Consider the following 20398-nt stretch of genomic DNA (forward strand, 5'->3'; position numbering starts at 1 on the left):
TCCTTGCTGGGGGTGATGTGCAGTGATTGGTGGAGGCTTCTATTCCACCATCTTGCTCCTCTCTGGGTACCCTTTAAATAAAGGAGGGATAAAGGAAGAGAAGAAGGAATGAAGGAAGAAAGGAAAGAAGGAATCAGGGGCCCAGGTCATGGGATCATTCTACAGCTCCAGTCAGTTTACAGAAATCATTTAGCAATTCTTAGTTTATTTTATGGAATTTATTCATAATGAAATTACATATTTCAAATAAAATTCCTTATTTAGATATGATGCTTTTGTGTAACTCCTTAGCTTTAGCCAGTAACTAATAAAGTACTCAGTATTCTCTTTGACCAATTTGCAATCAATCGTTTATGCATTTCACTGAGCACTTTATAAAGATGCATGTCATAAACCAGTATGCAAGTGTTATGCTGCATTTTGGTGATAATAAACATTTCCCATCCCTTCTTAGTTAATGAAGTTGGATATTGGAAATGAAAATTTTGTTCAGGAGTCATAGAGTGAGAGAGGGGTAAAGAAAAAGTTCAAGGTATAAAGAGATAAGAAGTGATGGCATAAACGCAGAAAGAGAAGTAAAGTGTTTAGAGCATAGATAATTCATACTCATAGTGTTTTCTTAAAGTATTCTGAGTATGCTTTTAAAATGATCAGATGGCCATATAGTACACATATATGTTTTTTTTCCACAGAAAACTTAATAGTTAGATTTCAATTGCACATCTTCTATCCTATAAGGAATGTCTGACTCTTCATAACATGAGTATCCAGTGTGTTGTTTCTCTCTTTGAATGTAGCTTGACTTTGGAACTCCTGGTGTAGAAAAACTCTGCAAATAAGTGAAAAATATCAAATGTAATTAAATGACATTTAATAAAATTTTTATTCTCATTCAGATATGCTTATATTTAGTTATTTTAGAAATCTATTTAATCACTCTCAGAAATCTGTAGTGATTTAAAACAACACATTAAAATATCTTATTTTAGTAAAATAATTTCTGGCTGATTTTAAATAACCATTAAATACTTGTAAAATAGTTCCTTCATACTGGTTTACATATTGGGCAATCCAGTTTCCATACTAAAGTAAAAAGCAAATGTTACAGGAGAAAATTTACATAAGAAAAGCAAATATTTATTTTTTTAATCATACTATAGTACCAAGTTCCACATTCTAGTATTACACAATTATGAATGTTAGTACTGTATTAACACAAAATTAAATTTGTTGCATTTATGAAATATTCCATTTGTCTTTTTTGTATGATCATATACACACATTTTAAAATACATGACTAATTGTTTTCACAACATATGTTATCATAACATTATTTATGTCACATAACCAGAGTTTCGTCTCAGCACAGAATTGTTTTATGATAGAGGTTCATGCTAAAACTTAATTTCCCCAGCATAACATGTTACTTTTTGACAATTAAAAATCTCCATTCATAAATTTACTTTTCCAAGGACCATAAGGAAACATGTCCATGAACATTTAAAAATGTCATTTTAAAACAGATCTGAGAAAATATGAATACTGTAGGCCTTTATTTTAAGTTTTTTTTTTTTTTTTTTTTTTTTTTTTTTTTACTGAATGGAAGATTTTATTTTTTTAAGTTTAATTTTAAGTTCAGGGTTATATGTGAAGGTTTGTTATATAGGTAAACTGTGTGTTACAGCGGTTTGGTGTACAGATTATTTTGTCACCCAGGTAATAAGCATAGTACCCAATTGGTGGGGGGTTTGTATCTTCTCTCTTCTCCTACTCTCCACTCTAAAGTGATCCCCAATGTCTGTTGTTCTCCTCCTTGTGTCCATGTGTTCTCATTGTTTACCTCTCACTTAAGTGAGAACATGTGGTATTTGTTTTTATATTCCTGCATTAGTTTGCTTAGGATAATGGTGAGAATTTTTTATGTTTACTGAAAAACATTATACTGGCTGTCTTCTCCATTCATACAATAATGGTTCAAAAATTTAAAATATATATATTTGTTGTCCACCACTTTGTGGCAGGCACTGCCTCTGATTAGAGATTAGAAGGTGTTTCAGAAGGAGTTTAGGGAATTATAGTCAGAGAGATAGGCAGACCACTAGGAGAGTATTACCCTGGAAGTGTTCAGGAAACATTAAGTATTAAATGTCTATAGAGAGATCAGATAAGGTGAAGTCTTAAAATAGGGTTTTGGATTTGATACCTAACATATTACTGGGACACTCAATGAGAGCAACTTTAACAATGTGCTTTAACAGAATGCTGAGCTTGGTTACCATGTATCCTTGAAATAAAAGTACAGTGAGAGCTTTCTTGGGGAAAAGTTTAATTTCTTAGCAGAGACAGATAAACCTTTTCCACGCCTTTTCCTAAGGAACTTTAGGCATGCTCTTTCTTGTCTTGGGCACTATCTTTCCCTTACCAATATCCATGTCACTTCAACTTTTTGTCTTATTTTGCCTCTTCCACCTCCAATCCTGCCCCTACTTCTTGGAAATTACTACCACCTATTTGTCTTATTTTGCCTCTTACTTACTACCACTTATTTGTCTTATTTTGCCTCTTCCACCTCCAATCCTGCCCCTACTTCTTGGAAATTACTACCACTACTTTTTGACTGACTTTTTGACTGCTCTGACCCACTTCTCTTTTGAGTCTCTTATCCACCTCTTGAACCATTATTGCTTTTCTTTTGGTGGCCATAATTAAGGGTAATACTGATACACACACTGCACCACAGGTGATTGCATCACCCTTGTCATTCTCTCTCACTACCCTCTGAGCTTTTATTTTGTAGTACTTATCACAATTTTTAATTATATACATATCGACCTGTTTAATGTATGTTTCCCTCCACTGTAATATAGTTCCATAGGTCAAGACAATAACGTTTTTCATCATTGTTTAAATACCACAGGTCTTGGCACATGCTAGGCACCAGTAGGTTTAACCAATTGGTTGAATGAATGAAAAGGTTACATTCCTCAATTAGTTTCATTCAGTTTTAAAAGATTATCTGTCCCAGGCTTTCTATAACCTTTAAGGTCACCATTTTTTCCCTGTTCACCTTGTCTTCCAGGAAAAAAGCTGAGCTATTCAATTTTAGTCCTCTTTAAAGGGTAAATTGTTGATTATGTGGACACACATTGAATGATACCTTCAATGAGGTACATTGATTGCAGAAACCCCTTCTCTGGAGCATAGGAAGAACCTGTGACTTGCTTCTGGCCAATATGGAGAAAATGATAGGGAATATCAATACAATAGTTACTCTCTTGAATACATTGTTATTTAGGACTCCATCCTAGCAGAATGGAGCTAGCCATTCTTCTGCTGGCCTTGAAGAGGTAAACTGCAATGTTGTGAGAGGGTCTATCAGAGGGCCATGTGGCAACCGCAAGTGGCCTATAGGAACTGACAGTGGCCTTTAGATGACAGCTAGCAAGGAAAGGGGTAGGAAAGAGAATGAAGTTCTATAGTTGCAAGGAAGTGGATTCTCCCAACAAATGCATGAGCTTGGGAGAGGACCCAAACTCCAGATGACAATGCAGTCTGCCTGACACCTTAATCACAGCATCGAAAGACCCTGAGTGGAGGACCCAGATAAGCCATACTCAGATTCCTGACTCATGGTGCTATAGTTTCAATAACTGACCCCTCCAAATCTCATGTTGAGATTTGATCCCCAGTGTGGGAGGTGAGGCCTAGTGGGAAATGTTTGGGTCATGGGGGCAGATTCCTCATGAATGATTTTGTGCCATTCTCTCAGTAGTGAGTTCTCAGTCCATTAATTCCCATGACCACTGGCTGTTAAAAAGAGCCTGTCGCCTTTCTGCCCGTGGACGCCGCCGAAGAAGCATCGTTAAAGTCTCTCTTCTCCCTGCCGTCATGTCTAAGTCAGAGTCTCCTAAAGAGCCCGAACAGCTGAGGAAGCTCTTCATTGGAGGGTTGAGCTTTGAAACAACCGATGAGAGCCTGAGGAGCCATTTTGAGCAATGGGGAACGCTCACGGACTGTGTGGTAATGAGAGATCCAAACACCAAGCGTTCCAGGGGCTTTGGGTTTGTCACATATGCCACTGTGGAGGAGGTGGATGCAGCTATGAATGCAAGGCCACACAAGGTGGACGGAAGAGTTGTGGAACCAAAGAGAGCTGTCTCAAGAGAAGATTCTCAAAGACCAGGTGCCCACTTAACTGTGAAAAAGATATTTGTTGGTGGCATTAAAGAAGACACCGAAGAACATCACCTAAGAGATTATTTTGAACAGTATGGGAAAATTGAAGTGATTGAAATCATGACTGACCGAGGCAGTGGCAAGAAAAGGGGCTTTGCCTTTGTAACCTTTGACGACCATGACTCCGTGGATAAGATTGTCATTCAGAAATACCATACTGTGAATGGCCACAACTGTGAAGTTAGGAAAGCCCTGTCAAAGCAAGAGATGGCTAGTGCTTCATCCAGCCAAAGAGGTCGAAGTGGTTCTGGAAACTTTGGTGGTGGTCGTGGAGGTGGTTTCGGTGGGAATGACAACTTCGGTCGTGGAGGAAACTTCAGTGGTCGTGGTGGCTTTGGTGGCAGCCGTGGTGGTGGTGGATATGGTGGCAGTGGGGATGGCTATAATGGATTTGGTAATGATGGAAGCAATTTTGGAGGTGGTGGAAGCTACAATGATTTTGGCAATTACAACAATCAGTCTTCAAATTTTGGACCCATGAAGGGAGGAAATTTTGGAGGCAGAAGCTCTGGCCCCTATGGCGGTGGAGGCCAATACTTTGCAAAACCACGAAACCAAGGTGGCTATGGCGGTTCCAGCAGCAGCAGTAGCTATGGCAGTGGCAGAAGATTTTAATTAGGAAACAAAGCTTAGCAGGAGAGGAGAGCCAGAGAAGTGACAGGGAAGCTACAGGTTACAACAGATTTGTGAACTCAGCCAAGCACAGTGGTGGCAGGGCCTAGCTGCTACAAAGAAGACATGTTTTAGACAAATACTCATGTGTATGGGCAAAAAACTCGAGGACTGTATTTGTGACTAATTGTATAACAGGTTATTTTAGTTTCTGTTCTGTGGAAAGTGTAAAGCATTCCAACAAAGGGTTTTAATGTAGATTTTTTTTATTTTGCACCCATGCTGTTGATTGCTAAATGTAATAGTCTGATCGTGACGCTGAATAAATGTCTTTTTAAAAAAAAAAAAAAAAAAAAAAAAAAAAAAAAAAAAAAAAGAGCCTGTCACCTCCCTGCTGTTGCTTCCTTTCTCACCATGTGATTTATGTACATGCCAGCATCCCTTCATTTTCTGCCATTAGTGGAAACAGATTGAGGCTTTCACCAGACTCCCCGTCATCTAGCCTGCAGAATCATGAGCCAAATAAACCTCTTTTCTTAATATTACCTAGCTTCAGGTATTCCTTTATAGCAAAACAAAAACAGACCAAGACAGAAAGTTGGTACCAGGGGTGGGGCATTGCTATAAAGATACCTGAAAATGTGAAAGCAGCTTGGGAACTGACTAATGGGCAGAAGTTAGAAAAGTTTGGAGCACTCAGAAGAAGACTGTGAGATAGGTGAAAGTTTGGAACTTCCTAAAGATTGGTTGTGGTTGTGAGCAAAATGCTGATAGAAATATAGACAGTAAAGGCCATGCTGATGAGGTCTCAAATGGAAATGAGCAACTTAATGGTAACTGGAGAAAGGTCAGTGTGACACTGTAGCAAAGAACTTGGCTGCATTGTGTCCATGCCCTAGGGCTTTGTGGAAGGCTGAACTTAAGAGTGATGACCTAGGGTATCTGGTGAAAGAAATTTCTAAGCAGCAAGGCATTCAAGAATGGCATGACTACTTTTAACAACTTACAATATTATCTGGGAGTAAAGGGATGACCTAAAGTTAAAATTTATGATTAGAAAGGAAACAGAGTGTAAAAATCTAGAAAATTTGCTGCCTGGCCATGTGATAGAGAAGAAAAGAGTGTTTTCAGGAGAGGAATCCAAGGATGTTGTGGAACTACCACTTGCTAAAGAGATTACTATGACTAAATGGAAGCCAGGCGCTAATAGTCAAGACTATGGGTAAAAGACCCAATCACAGGCACAGAGGCCTAAGAAGACAGAATGGTTTTGGGAGCCAGGCCCAGGTTCTGCTGTCCTGTGCTGTCTCAGGATGTTCCTTCCTACATCCCCACTGCTTCAGCTCCAGCTGTGGCTCAAAGGGCCCCAGGTACTGCTCAGGCTACTGCTCCAGAGGTTGCAAGCTGTAAGCCTTGGTGGCACGCATATGGTGTTATATCCACAGGTGCTCAGAATGCAATAGGGGTTGGAGCCGCCACAAATGGTGCCTACTAGGGCAGTGCTACCACCCTCCAGACTCCAGAATTACAGAGCCCCTGGAAGTGTGCAACTGCAGCCTAGTAAAACTGTAAGCATTGGACTGTAACCCATGAGAGTAGCCACATGGGTGCACCTGGCAAAACAATGGGAGTGGGGCTTCTTGAGGTCTTCAGAGCCCACCCTGCTTACCAGTGTGCCCAGGATGCAGGACATGGAGTCAAAGTAGATTATTTTGGAGCTTTAAGATTTGATGTCTGCTCTGCTGGGTTTTGGAATTGTGTAGGGCTTTTTCTCCCTTTCTTTTGGCCAATTTCTCCCTTTGGGAATGGGAATATTTACTGAATGCCTGTACCACCATTGTGCCTTGGAGTTAAATAACTTATTTTTTTTTTAATTATACAGACCCCCAGTTGTAAGTAAATTGCCTTGAGTCTCAGATAGGACTTTTAACTTTGGATTTCTGAGTCGACGCTGGAACAAGTTAAAGTTTTTGGGAACTATTGGGATAAAATTATTGTATTTTGCATGTGCGAAGGACATGATACTTGGGGGTTCAGGGGTAGAATGCTATAATTTGGATATTTGACTCTTCCAAATCTCATGTTAAAATGTGATTCCCAGTTGTGGAGATGAAGCCTAGTGTGTCATGGTGGTGGATTCCTTATGAATGGCTTGGAGCCACTCTCTCAGTAGTAAGTGACTTCTTCCTCTGTTAGTTCTCATGAGAGCTGATTGTTAAAAAGAGCCTGGAAACCTCCTTGTATCCTCTCTTGCTATGTGCTCTCTGCACATGCCAGCTCCTTTTTGCCTTCCATCATGAGTGGAAGCAGCCTAAAGTCCTCACCAGAAATAGATGCTGGTGCCATGCTTCTTTTACAACCTGCAGAACCATGAGACAAATAAACTTTCCATTTTTATAAATTACTCAGCCCCAGGTTTTTTTATAGTAACACAAAATGGACTGAGAAGCACAGAAACTGTGAGATAATAAATATGTGTTTTTATAAGTTACCAAGTCTGATAATTTGTTATGCAGCAATAGGGAACTGATACACAGATCAAAACTGATTCTGAAGCCACTTACATTTAAGCTCGGCCAGTTTCCCCTCTATATTCTTCATATCACCCTTTCCTCTTTTCTTACTGAGGTTTTCTTTTTGAGTTTCCACATGTATTGACCCACAATGAGTTCAGTGCCATTCTCTCTTATTTAATTCTCTTAATGATTTTACATGTCCCATGAAAGTTCTTTTTTTTAGTTCTGTTTTTCATCACTTGTCCTCATAGATGATATATGTTTCCTAATATATGCTAAGTACATTAGAAAAACCTGTTTTTATTCAATCACACAGCTGACATTTTGTCTTACTGCATAATCAAAATCCTTAAAACTACTAATCTGTGTTTCCTTAATTTATCACTGTGAGGTCACTCATTAATTCATAGTGTGTTTTTTGGGGGGAATGTTATTTTGCTATGTGGTCAACCAAAGATATCCCTCTCTCAAAAGAACCACAACTTATTATGTTAACAAATACCAGTTACCCATTTTTGGTGAACTAGCTCCATTTTCTGTAATTCATTGCACTTATCAAGAAAATTCATAAAGATAACTTTCTGCTGATCATCTGTTTCACTGTTTTCTGATTGTTTTTAAACACTTCTACAAGGAAATACTTTGCATTCTATGTTATTTGTTAACATGTCTTATAGCTAGTGATCAGTAATTAGCTAGTGTTCAACATTAGCTTGAGCAATGTACTATTTAATGTATTATTTAAGTGGATTAAAACACAAAATAGCAGTTGCATTGCTAAATTATGGTAATTTAATGACTTCAAAAACATTAAGACCTGTCTCATCTCTGGGTTAACCAGTCTAATGGCATTTAATCAGTTTTCATTTGATCTGAAATCTCCTTCTAAAGATTCAAATTTAAATATAGATTATGCATACTTATATATAAGTATGTTAATACATATTAAGTATTATATACACTATACATTTGGTTCATATTTCCTAATCCCATTTTACAAAATAAAATAGTAATGACAGTGAGTCATATAAACTAAATTTCCTGAACATTTGTCTTGAAGTTTGTCTAATTCTACCTGACATAATTTGTCTAATTCTATCATACCATTTTGCTATAGTGAGATCTTAGTATTTATTATATTACCTTTACTTGAATTATTACGTTGATAACCATATATAGAGATTGAGATGCATAATACATACAAAGAGTGGCTTCATTTGCGTGGTTGATAAATGCTTGTTCCCTTAATTTGCTTAGGTTTTTTGTTCCTTGAGAGCCACATCAGTTATAAGATGGATAGATGTAAAGACTGTCCTCTTTGGACTCATGAATCATAAGGCTATTTTTTTAAATTTATTTATTATTATTATACTTTAAGTTGTAGGGTACATGTGCATAACGTGCAGGTTTGTTACATATGTATACTTGTGCCATGTTGGTGTGCTGCAGGGACATGGATGCAGCTGGAAACCATCATTCTTAGCAAACTATCACAAGAACATAAGGCTATTTTAAATGAAAAAAATAAAATAAATATTATAGGACTCTTTAAAAAGTCAATCATAAACTGTTACGTGTTATGATGAAATCGAATGTTATGACTATAATCTGTGGAAAGCGAATAAACGAAGTCTTTCAGAAGTTACGTTAGATTGACATAGCAGACATAAAATGATGGCATTCTCATAAAACTGAAAGAATGAAACAATTCTCCTTTTATTCTGTTTCTCACTCAAACTAGGGTTCTTGTTAGGGAATATTTTCTGTGGTTCTTTCTTGGAATGTCTGAGAAATTACTATGATACTTAAATAAATGAAGTACAATTTTTTAAATCTTACAGATTAATTTTAGTACTGACATTTTTTCTTAGGAAATGTGTAAAAGAGCAATCTTCTGCTCTAATATAAATACAATTATGTAGATATTCACAGTTAGAAACATTGTTATCTCTATGTTCCGTTCCCTGAAACCCTACCTTCTACCAAAAGATAAATACATAAAACTATCTACTAAAATTATTCCCAAATAAGATTCTGCTTTCTCTCTTTTTAGTATTTACATGCTTTAACATCCCTTTTAAGATAACTTACTTGTAATTTATTCCAGAGAACCGAGGTAGTGGAGATACAGTTCTTCTGGGAAGGACCCTCTGAAGGGATGAGTTCCAGAGATTCTGCACATTGATTTTTTGAGGGAAGAGAAGAAATAGCCATGATTTTAGGGAAATTTGAAATATAATATATAATAGCTCACATTAATTCTACATTCTAATATTTAAATATCAAGATAGTTCCAGGACTAATCTTTGGAAATGACAAATAAACAAAGGTAATTGCTACAGGGAAAATGTTTATATATTATATTTACTCTATAGCAAGTCTCTTTCTATTTCTATCTTTCTGTCTATTGTTTGTCTGTCTGTCTATCTATCTATCTATCTATCTATCTATCTATCTATCTATCATCTTCATCGCCATCATCATTTATCTATATAGGGATATCAAATGGCCCACTGAAGAGTAAGTGCAAATTGAAGATACATTTCAGCCACCACTCTAAGCAGTAAGTGACCTTTCCATCCAAAAGGGTTAAATTTAAATCCCCCTTCCCATTGTCATAGTTTGAAAAACACATATCTCCAGAGGAAACACAGAAGACAAAAATAACTCAGGCAGCAAATACTTAGGTTGAATACAGAGACCTGCAATGTCAAACAGCCACAACATATTCTAAAGGGTTTTGGAGGGAAGCTAATCCATAGAAATCAACTGATAAAGACTTGGTACTTAAAGACTATACTCTGAGTAAGTACATAAGTAAAGACCAAATTGCAGGAATATGGGCATTGAAGCAAGAATTTGGCTTTAAAACAGACATGAGGCATATAATATTGGATCAAAACAAGATCTACACAGAACCTATTCTTGTAGCCACACCAGTTAAGAGTATGTACATATACAATATGTATTGTATGTATGTCTATGCATATACATATTATGACATGATCATTTTGATTGAGTGATTTTGAAATCAAATGTATTTTTGCTAGCCACTTTGATAGTTATTTTTACATGAGGAAGTTTGATGCAGTCTATAAAATAATTCATTGCCCTTTGTTTTAAAAAGATTAAATAGTTTGTGAAATATATACCATGAACTACTCCTAAGTTTCATCTAATGCCCACAACCACCTTTGAGGGGTAGAGATTCTTAGATTGGTAATAATATCGAGGGTAAGATAGAGGTTAAGTATCATATGAAAAGACAAACTGATAGAAACAGGAAAAATAAGACAGACCCAGTATTCGTCCTCTGTTGTTTAGATACTCTTTTTTGGTCTTTCATCTCTCCTTCTCTGCCTCTTTTCTGCAATCTTCTTTATAATAAGACAGAAAACCACGATAAAACAAAGAAAGAAAACCATGATTTTTGAAGTGTGAGTTCAACGAAGATTGGCAAGAAAGCTTCACTTGTGCCTATGGCCAGTCCCTCTGACCTTTGCTTCCTGCTGTCATAGTGGGCAGAATCAAGGGTTCCAGACCATTCCATGTTCTTAAAGGGGCCACCTTTCCTTCCAGGGTGGACTTAATTTCATTGGTCTAGGCTTCTTTCTCTTATCAGGCAAGAAAGAGTAGTATATCTGATGGGATGAAAAGAGGCCTATATAAAATTTGGATTTGGGGGCCCTAAACACAGATTCTTTAACTTTGGCAGTGTGGATGTGTTAGGGAGGATTCCTTTGGAAGCAGTAAGGGTCTCTGGATGTAGAGGGATGCCTGTGTGCCTCTTTTTTTTTTTTTTTTTTTTACCAGTTTGGACCAAATTTAAACTTATTTATTCAAACCCAGTCCTCGATCCAACTAGGCAGATACAGAAAATTGTTTGAAGCAAAACTTAAAGAGTAGAAAATTGTAAAGTAGATAGCAGGGCCAAAGAGTAACAGCAATGATGAGATTATTTTTGAGATCAGGTCTCAGAAATAGTGGTGGTAGTAGTGGCTGTAAGAGTGTGGCACTCCACTCATATGTGCACATGAGGGTTCAGAAAAAAACAGCAGCTGGTTAGTGAAGGCAGGTTTCTCTGAAAGTAGTGACCATATCAAACTCTGGAAGTAGGGTGACATATAATTTCTTGTCCAAACCAGAACACTTATGAGAGTGGCAGTGACAGCTGTTAAGGTTTACTTTAAAATAACAGGCAGAAGTGTGTAGAGGGAAATTTATAGCACTAAATGCCCTCAAGAGAAAGCAGGAAAGATCTAAAATCGACACCCTAACATCACAATTAAAAGAACTAGAGAAGCAAGAGCAAACACATTCAAAAGCTAGCAGAAGGCAAGAAATAACTCAAATCAGTGCAGAACTGAAAGAGATAGAGACACAAAAAAACCTTCAAAAAATCAATGAATCTAGAAGCTGGTTTTTTGAAAAGATCAACAAAATTTATAGACCACTAGCAAGACTAATAAAGAACAAAACAGAGAAGAATCAAATAGACATAATAAAAAATGATAAAGAGGATATCATCACCGATCCCACAGAAATATAAACTACCATCAGAGAATACTATAAACACCTCTACACAAATAAACTAGAAAATCTAGAAGAAATGGATAAATTCCTGGACACAGACACCCTCCCAAAACTAAACCAGGAAGTTGAATGTCTGAATAGACCAATAACAGACTCTGAAATTGTGGCAATAATTAATAGCCTACCAACCAAAAAAAGTCCAGGACCAGATCCAGATGGATTCACAGCCGAATTCTACCAGAGGTACAAAGAAGAGCTGGTAACATTCCTTCTGAAATTATTCCAGTCAATAGAAAAAGAGGGAATCCTCCCTAACTCATTTTATGAGGCCAGCATCATCCTGATACCAAAGCCTGGCAGAGACACAATAAAAACAGAGAATTTTAGACCAATATCCCTAATGAACATCGATGTGAAATCCTCAATAAAATACTGGCAAACCGAATCCAGCAGCACATCAAAAAGCTTATCCACCATGATCAAGTCAGCTTCATCCCTGGGATGCAAGGCTGGTTCAACATATGCAAATCAGTAAATGAAATCCATCACATAAACAGAACCAACGGTAAAAACCACATGATTTATCTCAATAGATAAAGAAAAGGCCTTTGAAAAAATTCAGCAGCCCTTCATGCTAAAAACTCTCAGTAAACTAGTTACTGATGGGATGTATCTCAAAATAATAAGAGGCATTTATGATAAACCCACAGCCAATATCATACTGAATGGGCAAAAACTGGAAGCATTCCCTTTGCAAACCAGCACAAGACAGGGATGCCCTCTCTCACTACTCCTATTCAACATAGTGTTGGAAGTTCTGGCCAGGGCAATCAGGCAAGAGAAAGAAAGAAAGCTATTCAATTAGGAAATGAGGAAGTCAAATTGTCCCTCTTTGCAGATGACATGATTGTATATTTAGAAAACCCCATCATCTCAGCCCAAAATCTCCTTAAGCTGATAAGCAACTTCAGCGAAGTCTCAGGATACAAAATAAATGTGCAAAAATCACAAGCATTCCTATACACCAAGAACAGACAAACAGCCAAATCATGAGTGAACTTCCATTCACAATTGCTACAAAGAGAATAAAATACCTAGGAATCCAACTTACAAGGGATGTGAAGGACCTCTTCAAGGAGAACTACAAACCGCTGCTCAAGGAAATAAAAGAAGACACAAACAAATGGAAGAATATTCCATGCTCATGGATAGCAAGAATCAATATCGTGAAAATGGCCATACTGCCCGAGGTAATTTATAGATTCAATGCCATCCCCATTAAGCTACCAATGACTTTCTTCATAGAATTGGATAAAGCTACTTTAAAGTTCATATGGAACCAAAAAAGAGCCTGCATTGCCAAGACAGTCGTAAGCCAAAAGAACAAACCTGGAGGCATCACGCTACCTGACTTCAAACTATACTAAAAGGCTGCAGTAACCAAAACAACGTGGTACTGGTACCAAAATATAGATATAGACAAATGGAACAGAACAGGGACCTCAGAAATGACACCACATATCTGCAACCATCTGATCTTTGACAAACCTAACAAAAACAAGAAATGGGGAAAGGATCCCCTTTTTAATAAATGGTACTGGGAAAACTGGCTAGCCATATGTGGAAAGCTGAAACTGGATCCCTTCCTTACATCTTATACAAAAATTAATTCAAGATGGATTAAAGACTTAAACGTTAGACCTAAAACCATAAAAACCCTAGAGGAAAACCTAGGCAGTACCATTCAGGACAAAGGCATGGACAAGGACTTCATGACTAAAACACCAAAAGCCAGAATTGACAAATGGGATCTAATTAAACTAAAGAGCTTCTGCACAGCAAAAGAAACTACCATCAGAGTGAACAGGCAACCTACAGAATGGGAAAAAATTTTTACAATCTACCCATCTGACAGAGGGCTAATATCAAGAATCTACAAAGAACTCAAACAAATTTACAAGAAAAAAACAACCCCTTCAAAAAGTGGGCAAAGGACATGAACAGACACTTCTCAAAAGAAGACGTCTATGCAGCCAACAGACACATGAAAAGATGCTCATCATCACTGTTCATCAGAGAAATGCAAATCAAAACCGCAATGAGATACCATCTCACGCCAGTTAGAATGGCAATCATTAAAAAGTCAGGAAACAACATATGCTGGACAGGATGTGAAGAAATAGGAATGCTTTTACATTGTTGGTGGGAGTGTAAATTAGTTCAACCATTGTGGAAGACAGTGTGGCGATTCCTCAAGGATCTAAAATAGAATTACCGTTTGGCCCCGCAATCCTATTACTGGGTATATACCCAAAGGATTATAAATCATGCTACTATGAAGACATGCACACATATGTTTATTGCAGCACTATTCACAATAGCAAAGACTTGGAACCAACCCAAATGTCCATCAGTGATAGACTGGATTAAGAAAATATGGCACATATACACCATGGAATACTATGCAGTCATAAAAAAGGATGAGTTCATGTCCTTTGTAGCGAAATGGATGCAGTTGGAAACCATCATTCTGAGCAGACTATCACAAGGACAGAAAACCAAACACCACATGTTCTCACTCATAGGTGGGAATTGAACAATGAGATCACTTGGACACAGAGTGGGGAACATCACACACTGGGGCCTGTTGGGGGGTGGGAGGCTGGGGCAGTGATAGCATTAGCAGAAACACCTAATGTAAATGATGAGTTGATGGGTGCTGCAAACCAACATGGCACATGTATACCTATGTATCAAACCTGCACGTTGTGCACATGTACCCTGGAACTTAAAGTATAATTTTAAAAAATAATAATAACAGGCAGATACTGGAAGTGTCCCAGTCACCCTACCTTGAAGTCACAATTGGTGGACCCAAAGCCGAGCCTCCCCGTGTTCTCCAGAAACATAGTCAATGTGGCTTCCACTTTCTTCATCAAAAGAAATTTAACTTCCATGTCTTATTTCAAAAACCTTTGACACACCCTTTTGGTTATAGTATAGGTACAATCAGGGATTCCATTTTTTCACAGCCACAGTGAGGGGGATGCTATGAGAATCTGGGGCAGATGTGTCCAATGCACCATTAAGCCATGGTTCAGCTTGCAAATTTCAAAGTAAAAATATGAAGACATAAGTGTAGGAAAGTGAGCAGATTTCCCATTTAAATTTATGATCAAATTGCAAAACATAATCTGCAGGCTGGGGAAAGTAACTAAATGAAGAGAAGTTTGTGGGACTCACTGATGACATTCCAAAGATCAAAAATATTGTGCACAGAAAGATATGAAGGTACATCTAATCTATGTGGAACAGCCTGAGTAGGAGCCCTGTGTATTTGAAGTGACAGGCAAAGGAGTTGCACTGTTCATTCTCCTCCCTAATGCCAATGACATTTTTCCAATTGTTACGGAATAAAGACTCTATCTAGGGAAGCAATGCTCAGAAAGAGGAGTACACTGAGCAATGGAAGGCTAGATCTGGGCTTCACAGATGAATTGAAGGCTTTAAAATTTCACTGGCCATCAGAGAAATGCAAATCAAAACCACAATGAGATACCATCTCACACCAGTTAGAATGGCGATCATTAAAAAGTCAGGAAACAACAGGTGCTGGAGAGGATGTGGAGAAATAGGAACACTTTTACACTGTTGGTGGGATTGTAAACTAGTTCAACCATTATGGAAAACAGTATGGCGATTCCTCAAGGATCTAGAACTAGATGTACCATATGACCCAGCCATCCCATTACTGGGTATATACCCAAAGGATTATAAATCATGCTGCTATAAAGACACATGCACACATATGTTTATTGCAGCACTATTCACAATAGCAAAGACTTGGAATCAACCCAAATGTCCATCAGTGACAGACTGGATTAAGAAAATGTGGCACATATACACCATGGAATACTATGCAGCCATCAAAAAGGATGACTTTGTGTCCTTTGTAGGGACATGGATGCAGCTGGAAACCATCATTCTTAGCAAACTATCACAAGAACAGAAAACCAAACACCGCATGTTCTCACTCATAGGTGGGAACTGAACAATGAGATCACTTGGACTCGGGAAGGGGAACATCACACACCGGGGCCTATCATGGGGAGGGGGGAGGGGGGAGGGATTGCATTGGGAGTTATACCTGATGTAAATGACGAGTTGATGGGTGCTGACGAGTTGATGGGTGCTGACGAGTTGATGGGTGCAGCACAGCAACATGGCACAAGTATACATATGTAACAAACCTGCACGTTTTGCACATGTACCCTAGAACTCAAAGTATAATAATAAATAAAAAAAAAAGAATTTCCTGAAGTTCAACATCACTGCTCAGCCTATCCTACAATTCCCTAACTAATAATTTTTCTACTCTCTGAGACAAATATTTCACTATATTCTCTCTCTTCAAACCTCCAACTTCTCCATGTTGTTTATTCCCAGATAACCTCACTTCTTATTTCACAAATAATATAAAAACAATCAGAAGAGAACTATTTCATCTTCTCACCACCAAATTTACCAACCTATCTGCATCTGTATTAATACACTCTGCTGTGAATAAACTTTCTCTGCTTATATAAAAGACAAACCCTTCCAAATGTTCTCAGGATTCCTCCTCTTCTTGCCTCCCCAGGGACTTTACTCATGCAATAATTTTCATTTTGTCCTATATTAACACTTTCTTCTTTTCTATTGGATCATTTCTATTAACATATAGATGTGAATTCCATAAAAACCATTAATACCACATTTTCTCTTAGCCACTGCCTCATTTTTCTGCTGCCTATCATTATAAAACATCTCAAAAAAAGTTGCCTACCCTAATTTTCAACACTCCTTTACCAGTCTTTCACTTTTCAATTTATTTCAGGCTTGCTTCTGTTCCCACCTCTTTGCTGAAAGTGCTTTTGTCAAGGTTATCAACCACCTCCATGTTGCCGAATCTAATAGTAATTGCTCTGTCCTCCTCTGATTTGATCTCTCAGTAGCACTTAATACAGTAGACCTTTCTGTATTTCTTGAAATACTTGCTTCTTTCTCTTTTCTGGTATGCCACCACATTATCTGGGTTTTTCTCTTATTGCTATTTCTGATTTACCCTAATTCCTCTCACCAACCCAGCTACTCTTTCACTACCTGATCTCTAAATGTTGAAGCATCTAAGGGCTTGTTACTAAGCTCTTTTTTCCTCTGAATCTATACTCTGGCCGTAAGTCCATTAACATGACTTTAAATAGCACCCATATCCTGATAACAAATTTATATTTTTCAGCCCATGCTTGTCTCCTGAGATCTGTATTCACATATCCAATTTTCTATTCACTATTTCCACTTGGATGTCTGATAGGCAGCTCCAGTTAAACATGTCAAAACCAAAATTTTGTATCCTTTCTCTCCAACAGCCCCAAACCTGCTCCACCTCTCATGTTCCTTACCCATCCAGTTACTCAAACCAAAATATTTATGGTCATGCTTGATATCTCTCATTCCTTCTTGCCCCATGTTCAACCAATCAGCAAATTTTGTTTGTTCTATTTATAAAATAGACCTTGAAGCCCACTTCTCTCTATCTCCATCGTCACCACTCTAGTTCAAGACATCATTTCTTTCTTAGACTTATATCAGATTCTGGACTCTTCCTGCTTATAGTCATGGCTCCCTCCAAACCATTCTCTGTACAACATTAGAATTATTGCCATAGAGGCAGTGCTCCTGTATGACTTGACAACAAAACCAAATATCTTACTGTATCCTACAAAGCCCAGCATGACACATCTACCTTATCAACATTTCAGCCATGTTGAATTTCTTTCTTTGATAACATCAAGTCTATTTTTGGAAGAATTTTTGTACTAGTTCTTCTCTCTGCTTAGAAAGTTATTTCCCTTTTTATATGGTAGGGTTTTTCTCAGCCTTTAGTCTCAATTCAAATATCGGGTCTCTTCAAAGTCTTCCCTAGCTTTTCCATTTAATATTGCCCACTCCCAAGTCACTGTTACATCACCCTGTTTTATTTTTATTTATAGAATTTATCACAATCTGAAATTATTTTATTTACTTGCTTATTTGTTTATTGTCTGCCTTCTTTCCCTTCTTCAATGTGAATACTATGAGGACAAGACTCAATATTGAGATACCACTGTTTCACCAATGTATAGAATAATTTTAGGCATATAGTAGGCATTCAGTAAATTTTGTTGAATGAATCAATGAATGATATCTACTGAACAGTGATGAGTGCATTTTTATGCTAAAGACCAAAAGGAATAACATTGCTTCCTTCTCCTATCGAGTCTGTAATCTCAATGCTGTGACCCTATAATGGTCTCCTGAAATATCCAAGATAATGCCAAGCACAGATGAGGAGTAATCTGAGCAATAAATAAGGCAAAGTGAGCTCTCAATTAGAACCAGTTTACTATCCAGGATCCTTTAATTTTCCATCCTTCTGGCTAACTGCCTTTTGTTATCTTTGTGCCCTCATAAGAAAAATAAGAACAAGAAATACAATTTGTTACTCAAACTAATCAATTTCGCTTCTATTATCAGCTTTAGTCCAAAGTTGGTAGAAGAAAATGTTCTAAAAGGAAATTGGATTAATTTTTTTTGTTTGAAGATTTAATACATACATATTTCCTTTAGTCTCACTTCTTGATCAGAACTAAAGATAATTAAGCATTGGGTATTTAAGATCTGGTGAATGAATATTCACAGGGGATAAGTGAGTCGAGGAAATAAAAGAATGTCAAAGAGGTAATTAGCCTTCAACCCCCACTCTAGGATTACTCCAACAATTGGAAAGGAATTGTTTCTTTTCCTGTCTTTGCTCCAAATAATAGCCTTATCCAAAAACATAGTGACTCACAGAACCCTTTGAGCTCTTGTGGATCAGCTGTGAAGTGAATTTTAACTTTCTCAATGTTCTTTAATGCATGCCAGATAGGCTTGTGAAACGAAAAGAAAAGTTTCACACCCAGGATTGAACAAAAGAGTCATAAATGTATAGCAAGTATATATAAATGGGAGGAGTGGCCAAGATGGCTGACTAGAAGCAGCTAGTGTGCGTGGCTGTCATGGAGAGGAACAGAAGCAGTGATAAATATAACACCTTCAACTGAAACATCCAGGTACTCACATTGGGATTAATCAAGGAAACAACTTGACGCACAGAGAATGAAGAAAAGCAAGACAGGACAACAACCCACCTGTGAGCAACGGGGAGCCAGGGGATCCTCCCCAACTGAGGGAAGTGGTAAGTGAATGAATGACCCTGGGAAACTACACTTCTCCCACAGATCTTTGCAACCGTTAAGTCAGGAGATCTCCTTGTGAACCCACTCAGCCAGAGCCTTCAGTCTTTAGTCTGACAGACAGAGCTACATGGAGTCCTGGCAGAGCAACTGCTCAGGCATGCCTGGAGGCCTTGAAGACAAATACTCAGGCTTTCCAGCAAAAGTAGCTGCAGCTTTGCAAAGTGAAAAGTTACACTCCTGTACTTACTCCTAGGAAAAAGACTGAATCCATGGGGTTGAGCAGCAACAGCCCACAAGCCCCGCTTCCACGGCACTACACAAGACCCACTGGCTTGAAATTCCAGCCAGCTACCAGTGGCGGCATTGCACCTCACTAAGAAGGAGCTCCAGGGTAAAAGGGTGGGCCGCCATCTTTGCTGTTCAGGTACCTTAGCCATTCCAGCCTTCAGGCTTTGGAGAGTCTGAGCTGACTCGGGACAAAAGGAATCCTCCAGCACAGCACAGCTGCTCTACCAAAATGTGGTCAGACTGCTGCTTTAAGCAAGTACCTGGTCCTGATCCACCTCACTGTGCAGGATCTCCCACCTGTGGTCTCCGGCCTTCCCCAGCAGAGCTCTCCAGCTGACAGAGATCTGAATTCTCCCTGGGATGGTACTCCCAGAGAGAGGGATGGGATGCCATCTTTGCTGTTTGGATGACTTAGCCATTCCAGCCTTTGGCCTTCACAGCTCTTTGCTCTTTGAGTGACTTAGCTATTCCAGACTTTGGCCTTCAAAGTGTGTGAGGTGACAGGGGGCTGAAGTGGACCCCTAGCACAGCAAGGCTGCTCTACCAAAATGTAGCCAGACTGCTTTTTTAAGTGGGTCCCTTTCCCATTCCTCCTTACTGGGTGGGACCTCTCAACTGGGGTCTCCAGCCACTTCCTGCAGGTGCTTTTGGTCCAGCAACAGATCTGTGTCTCCCTGGGACAAAGCTCCCACAGGGAAGGACAGGCTGCCATCTTTGCTACTTTGCAGGCTTCACTGGTGACCACCTCCAGGTTCTGGAAAATCCAAGGTGACTAAGGACTGGAACAGGCCCCAAGCGTACCGCAGCAGCACTATGGAAAAGTGGCCAGACTGTTACGTGGGTGCCCATTCCCATATCTCCTCACTGGGCAGGTCCTCCAGGCCTGGGCCTCCAGCCACCGCCCGCCAAAGCTACTGAGCCAGTACCAAATCAGTAACTCTCTGGACAGAGGCC

The 20398-nt window shown here is 38.6% G+C and overlaps 1 protein-coding gene, 1 long non-coding RNA gene and 1 pseudogene across 2 annotated transcripts in view; 2 read left to right on the plus strand and 1 right to left on the minus strand.

Annotated features, from left to right (window-relative positions):
- Positions 1 to 20398, plus strand: part of LOC105483648 (spermidine/spermine N1-acetyl transferase like 1) — a 131188-nt gene that overhangs the window by 245 nt on the left and 110545 nt on the right. The gene's annotated exons all lie outside the window — the stretch shown is intronic.
- On the minus strand, positions 186 to 10871 carry LOC105488020 (uncharacterized). Its single transcript, XR_011618320.1, has 3 exons — positions 10664 to 10871; positions 9456 to 9538; positions 186 to 829 (listed from the first exon to the last, which is right to left on the minus strand). It is a non-coding gene; the product is annotated as an uncharacterized lncRNA (long non-coding RNA).
- Positions 3821 to 5126, plus strand: LOC105488019 (heterogeneous nuclear ribonucleoprotein A1-like; annotated as a pseudogene).

This window comes from Macaca nemestrina, chromosome X (genome assembly GCF_043159975.1).
Source record: "Macaca nemestrina isolate mMacNem1 chromosome X, mMacNem.hap1, whole genome shotgun sequence".
Classification (NCBI taxonomy): Eukaryota; Metazoa; Chordata; class Mammalia; order Primates; family Cercopithecidae; genus Macaca; species Macaca nemestrina.